Source organism: Mastomys coucha, unplaced genomic scaffold, assembly GCF_008632895.1.
Source record: "Mastomys coucha isolate ucsf_1 unplaced genomic scaffold, UCSF_Mcou_1 pScaffold14, whole genome shotgun sequence".
NCBI lineage: Eukaryota > Metazoa > Chordata > Mammalia > Rodentia > Muridae > Mastomys > Mastomys coucha.
The window spans coordinates 34,402,197-34,409,374 of record NW_022196896.1 but is presented as its reverse complement, the minus strand read 5'-3'; positions in this window follow the sequence as shown (position 1 = coordinate 34,409,374).

Below are 7,178 nucleotides of genomic sequence, written 5' to 3'. Positions count from 1 at the left end.
GTGGCTTGCTCAGCCTGCTTTCTTATAGAACCTAGGACCACCAGACACACCCACATTGGCGTGAACCCTTCCTCACCAGCCACTAATTAAGAGCATGCCCTACATACAGACTACAACTGCATCTTAGATGCATTTTCTCAATTAAGGTTCCCTCCTCTCTCATGACTCTTGCTTGTGTCAGGTTGATATAAAACTCTCCAACATAAAGTTTTATCTCAAAACAGGCTGCAAGAAACCTTTTTTTCTGATACACAATTTCAATATGCTTGGAGAGAAAGAAGGAAAAAAACCAAGTGGGAGAACAGAGGAGAGTCCTATTAGGCCACAGACCTGGCCCCTCTTTCCTTGCCTAGAAATCAAGTTCTGTCTCCAAGCAGTTCTTTCTCTTCTCTTTGAATGGGGAATTTATAACAAACCATATTATGTTGTTTTGGTGATGCCTAACTCCCCTTGGCACAGAAGGCAGGCTAAGCTAAATCACATATTTATGAACTTGGCCCACCACTCCTCTGAAATCCTGTAAGCATCAGACCCCTTTTATTTTGTGTGTTTGGAGGTGTTCTCCCCTCTCCAAAACCTCATTGTCGCAGTCTATGACCATGGTACTGTATCTCTTCTAATCTAAAGGATTGCTTGCCACCGTAAGTGTTTCCCCTCCAAATCCAACTCTTATGACTGGTAGTCCATGTCCTCCTGCAAACTTGCCGCCTCATTCTCTTTTAAATTTACTAAGTAGGAGACTGAGAATAGTTAAGTTTTGCTCTGTTTTGGTTTGGTTTTGGTTTTGGTTTTGGTTTTCGGTTTTTTGAGACAGGGTTTCTCTGTGTAGCCCTGGCTGGCCTGGAACTCACTCTGTAGACCAGGATGGCCTCAAACTGAGAAATCCACCTGCCTCTGCTTCCCAAGTGCTGGGATGAAAGGCATGTGCCACCGCCTCCCCACAAGGTTTTATTTTTAATTTGTAGTTCTAAAGTGTCATTGATTGATTTATGGGCTTATGAGACAGAACTTCTCTGGGTATCCCTGGCTGTCCTGGAACTTGCTCTGTAGATCAGACTGTCATCAAATTCAAACATCCCCCTGCCTCTGAGTATCCAGTGCTGGGATTAAAGGCATATGCTACCATGCCCAGCTTTTCAACATCTCTTTAGCTTGGATGTAGTTTCCAAAACTCATTAATTTTTGTAAATTATTAATTTATCATGGTTTCTTAATATGTTGTTTTTGTATTTCAGTTAATGAAGGCTAAGCATTCATGATTTTTAATTCTATTGCCTAGAACTTCCAGTTTATCATACACACAAACAAACAAAAAAAATTAGGATGAAAATGTTCTTCATTGAAGGAAGTATAAAGCCAATTACATTTAATTAAATTTTATCATTTCTCAAATGTGAATAAATAACAGATATGAATCATACAACTAGCTGGAATACAAAATTGGCAGGTTTTTTTTTTCCTTCCTTGAGCTAATATTGGAGGAATCCCAGGAAAAAACGTTTGAAAACTAGCAAATTAACAAGGGAAAATTCTAATGGAAATGAAACAAAAATAAGCCCAGTGCTTTGAAACTAAATGCATTGAACACAAGTAAAATGGATGCTTGTCTTAGTTTGGGTATTATTGCTTTGAAGAGACACCATGACCAAGGTAGCTCTTATAAAGGCAGACATTTAATTGGGGTTGCCTTATAGTTTCAGAGGTTCCGTCCATTATGGTGGCAGGAATCATGGCATTGTGCAGGCAGACTTGATTCTGTAAGAGCCAAGATTTCTACATGTTGATTATAAGGCAGCAAGGAGGAGGGGCTAGATCACACTGGGCAGATCTGAGCATATATATGAGACCTCAGAGCCTTGCCTCCACAGTGACACACTTCCTCTAACAAGGCTACATCTCTTAAGAGTGCCACTTCCCATAGGTCAAGCATACTCAAACCACCACAATGCTTAACCATAGGTTCTGAAGCCAAGAAAAAAATCTAAACAAATATGATCCTAACAACTGTCTCAGAATAACCAATGAACCATCAAATAAATCACAAAAAGTTTCAGCCCTAAGAAGAATTCACCAATATCTTCATGAAGAGGAAACACCAGACCATTGAACATAAGGAGCCTATGCTGGTACCTGACACCAATTCATGAGACTTCTTCAGTGGAAGTGGATCATCCACAGGGCCCTTGTTCACACACCAAAAACTCATCATACAAAAATTTCAGCTTTCATGTGGAAAGCAATATGAGGATGTATATTCATAATCATGGTCCAGGAACAGGTCACTGTTAATTTCTTAGCTCCAACACACAAGCATCAGTTATGCTATATTCCAAAATGGTAAGTTTCAGGAACCTAAAAGAACAAAACTAAAAATCAAGCAACTTTAAAGGCGTGTTGCTAGCTGGGCAGTGGTGGCACCTTTAATCAGAATGCAGAGTCAAGTGGATCTCTAAATTCAAGACCAACCTAGTTTACAGAGCTAGTTACAGAACAGCCAAGGCTGTTACCTATCGAAACCCATTCTCAAAAAACCAAAAACAAACTACAAAAACAAACAAAAAACAAAAGGAAAGAAAGAAAAAGAAAAAACCCAAAAAACAAAACAAAAGAATCTGTGATCTCATTAGCCGGGGCTGAAGACTAGGCTGTGGTTAACAAGATACAGAACTACCAATGTGAAGCCTTTGCTTTTTTATCAAACTTGATGCTTCTTTATTGGAGCTGAGAAATTATGAGTGATTAAGGAGAGACCACTATCATTGAGGTGAAGTGTTCTGGGAAGTGTTTCCTCAGGGTCAGCACACAGAAGCTGTGTTCTAGATGTGGCCAAGCTTGTAACTCATTGGCAGCAGAGCTTAATAGTGTAAGTCACCCAGGTAATACAGGTTTTGAAGGCTTAAAGGGGTCATAGAGAACAACTAGGCTTGGCACTATGTCAGAACTGGAGTCCCTGAAGAGAACTCAGAACGGAGTATTGGTAAAAGTGTAGCCCAGATGCATAAAGTGACTCCGACATTTTGGAGATGCCAGTACCATGGGATGACCACCAAGAACTGCAACAGTGGAAGAGTGGGGCCAGCTGAAGCCCTAAAGACAAGCTGTGTGTGTGTTATAGAGGGCAGAGCCCAAGTGACCCAAGCCCTTTGGAAGATCCCAGATCATTAGTGGATCCTAAACATTGGACATTGTGACTGTGCCTTGGTTCTTCTAGTAAGCAAACATTTATTTTTGGTTCTACAGGACCCCACAGTAGAAAAAGTTTTAAAGAGACTGGATTTTTAAGGAGTCTGAATTTTAAAGTGTTGCAATTTGTAAAGACTGTGGGACTTTTAAGTTTGTAAATGTTTTTGTTGTGATGTTTGTATTAATGTGTGATCTTGGGGATTAACAAAAAAAGAAAGATGTGGTTTAACAGTGTTTTGATTGTGTGTCATGCTGATGAGTCAGTTGTGCTGGTTAGGTTTGTGTCAGTTTGACACAAGTCAGAGTCATCAGGGAGGAGGGATGATCTTCAATTGAGAAAATGCCCCTGTAAGACCAGGCTGTAGGCAAACCTCTACAGCCATCACGGTAAATGACATGAAATGCAAAACACGGGAGAGGGACCAGCCTATTGTGGGTAGTGCCAGACATGGACCGGTAGTCCTAGATTCCATAAGAAAAGAGGCTGAGCCAGACATGTGGAACAAGTCAGTAAACAGCACTTCCAGTCACTGATTCCTACACTCCCTCCATTCCTCACGCCTGATCCGCCCCACTCTAGTCCCTAACCATCACCAATCCATCCTTAAATTTTGCCTTTTCAGGAGATCCATGTGTCCCCCTTACTTAGACTCTTCCTCTTAATCTCTCAAAAGCCTAGCTTGGTTATCATTTACTTAATGGCTAATATCCACTTATAAGTGAATACATATTGTCTTTCTGGGTGTGGGTTACCTCGGGATTTTTTTGTTTGTTTGTTTTGTTGTTGTTTTTTTGTTTTGTTTTGTTTTTAGTTCCATTCATTTGCCCACAAATTTCATGTAATTTTTAAAAAACACCTGAGTTGTCCATTGTGTAAATGTACCACATTTTCCTTATCCATTCTTCAGTTGAAGGCCATCTGGGTTGTTTCCAGTTTCTGGCTCTTGTTAATAAAGCCACAATGAACATAATCGAACAGGTGTCCTTGTGATAGGATAGAGCATCCTTTGGGTAAAATCCCCGAGTGTTATAGCTGGATCTTGAGGTATATTGATACCAAAATATCTGAGGAACTACCATATTGATTTCTCTAGTTGCTGTGCAAGTTTGCACTACCACAAGAATGGAGGAGTGTTCCTCCTTGCTCCACATCCTTGCCAGTATGAGCTTCCATGGGAGATCTTTCCATCTTCTGATATCTTCTACAATTTCATACCTCAGAGACTTGAAGTTTTCATCACATAGGTCTTTCACTTGCTTGGTTGGAGATAGCCCATGGTATTTTTATTATTTGAGGATATTGTGAAAGGTGTTGTTTCTCTGATTTCTTTCTCAGTCTGGTTGTCATTTGTATATAGGAGAGTTATTTTTTTTCTTTTGAGTTAATTTTGTATCTAGCCCCTTTTCTAAAAGTGTTTATCAACTGTAGGAGTTCTATGGTGGAATTTTTCAGGTCACTTATGTATACCATTTGGAAATAATACTTTAATTTCTTTCTTTCCAATCCATATTCCCTTGCTCTCTTTTAGTTGTCTTATGGCTTTAGTTAAAACTTCAAGAACTACATTGAAGAGATATAGAGTGGAAAACCTTGTCTTGTTCCTGATTTTAGTGAAATTACTTTGCATTTATGCCATTTAACTTAATGTGGCTATTGACTTGCTGTAAATTGCCTATATTGTATTGGGGTATGTCTCTTGTATCCCTAATCTCTTCAGACTTATCATGAAGAGGTGTTGAGTTTTTGTCAAAGTCCTTTTCTGTATCTAATGAGATGAGCATGTGTCTTTCTTTGTTTCAGTTTGTTTATATTGTAGATTACATGTACAGATCTTCATATATTGAACCATCCATGCATCTCTGAGATGAAGCCTGTTTGGTCATGATGGATGATCTTTTTGATGTATTCTTAGATTTTGTTTGTAGGTATTTTATTGAGTATTTTTGCATCAATGTTCATAAGAGATATTGATCTATAATTCTTTTTCTTTGTTGAATCTGTGGTTTGGGGATCAGGGTAACTGTGGTCTCATCCAATGAATTGGGCAAATTTTTTGTGTGATTCTATGTTGTGGAATAATTTGAGGAGTATTGGTATTAACTATTTGAAAATCTTGTAGAATTCTGCCCTAAAACTGTCTGTCAATGGGCTATTTTTGTTTGGGAGATTTTTAATGACTGCTTATATTTCACTAGGGGTTATAATTCTATTTACATTATTTATCTTGATTTAACTTTGGTAAGTGGTATCTACTGAGGAATTTATCTATTTCTTTTAGATTTTCCAAGTTCATGGAGTACATATTTTTAAACTATGTCTTTATGACTCTCTAGATTTCCTTAGTGTCTGTTATGTTTTCCATTTTATTTATGATTTTCTTAATTTAAACATCATCTCTCCATCTTTTAGTTAGTTTTGATAAGGATTTTGATAATCTTATTGATTTTTTCTCAAAGGACTAACTCTTATGTAGTTATTTGTATTGTCCTCTTTGTTTCCTTTTTATTGATTCAGCCCTCAGCTTGATACTTCTTGCCATCTACTCTTGGATATAGGGGTTTTGTTCTAGAGTTCTCAGGTGTGCTGTTAATTTGCTAGTATGAGATCTCTCCAGTTTTGTTATACAGGCACTTAATGTTATGAACTACTGAAGTGGAAATTTTGGTTTCTTTGGAAAGTCAGCTGTGTCGGATGGTGTTTTGCTGGGGCAGACATGTGAAGGAGTGTTTTCCTGAAGCAGAAACTTCAGGTGAAAGGATGTTTTGCTAAAGCAAGTACATAAAAGGATGCATGCTAACAACAGACATGCATTAGTTTGCCCCATATTGCATTGCTAAGCTCCATTTGTTGTAACTCCATCTGGTTATCTCTAGTTCTACCTGCCCTTGCTAAATCTGACTGGAGCCTGTCCTTCCTGTGATCCTGGTTGTGTCAGAACTCCTCAGAGTCAGGCTGTCTCTGTGATCCTGTGATTCTGGGATCCTGTGATCCTGGGCTTGTCAGAGCACCTGAGAGTGGAGCTTCCTCTGGGTGTTGTGGGATTGGCTGCGGAGCTTGCACCCAAGGTCTGCTCAGGACACCAGCCCAGAGAGATTGGAAGGAACCCGAGTCACTGGGCTGGTGGAGTTCCTGTGTCTATATTACTATATATTAAAAGGGCTATATTAGCTTGCTTCTTAGGTCCATTTGCTTTGTATATATTTTTCCAATCCTTTACCTAAGGTAAAGGATTGATACCTTTTTGATACTGAGGTGTGTTTCTTAGATGCAGCAGAAGGATGGATCCTGTTTTTGCATCCATTGTTAGTCTGTGTCTTTTTAATGGGGAGCCCAGCCTCTCTCCCCACCTATCTCTCTCTCTCTCTCTCTCTCTCTCTCTCTCTCTCTCTCTCTCTTTCTCTCTGTGTTTCTTCTGATTTTGCTAGTATATTATTATTTACTGTGTTTTCTTTGATATAATTAAACTCTGTGTTAGGTTTTTCTTTCTAGTATCTTTTATATGGCTGTATTTATAGATAAATATTGTTTAAATTTGACTTTATTACAGAATATATTGTTTTCTCCATCTATGGAAAGCTTTGCTGGGTATAGTAGGCTAGGTGGGCATCTGTGGTTTCTTAGACTCTATAGGACATTAATCCAGGACCTTCTCATTTTTAGATTCTCCAATGAGAAATCAGGTGTAATTCTAATAGGTCTGTTTTTATATCCTACTTGGCCTGTTTTCCTGGCACCTTTTAATATTCTTTGCTCTGTATGTTTAGTGTTTTTATTACGTGCCAAGGAGACTTTCTTTTTTTGGTTCACTTTATTTGGTGTTCTGTATGCTTCTTGTACCTTTATAGGCATCTGTTTAGATTAGGCAAATTTTCTTCTATGATTTTGTTGAACATAATTTCTGGCCCTTTGAACTGGGATTCATCTCCTTCCTTTGTTTTTTTTTTTTTTTTTTTTTTTTTTTTTTTTTTTTTTTTTTTTTTTTTTTTTTTTTTTT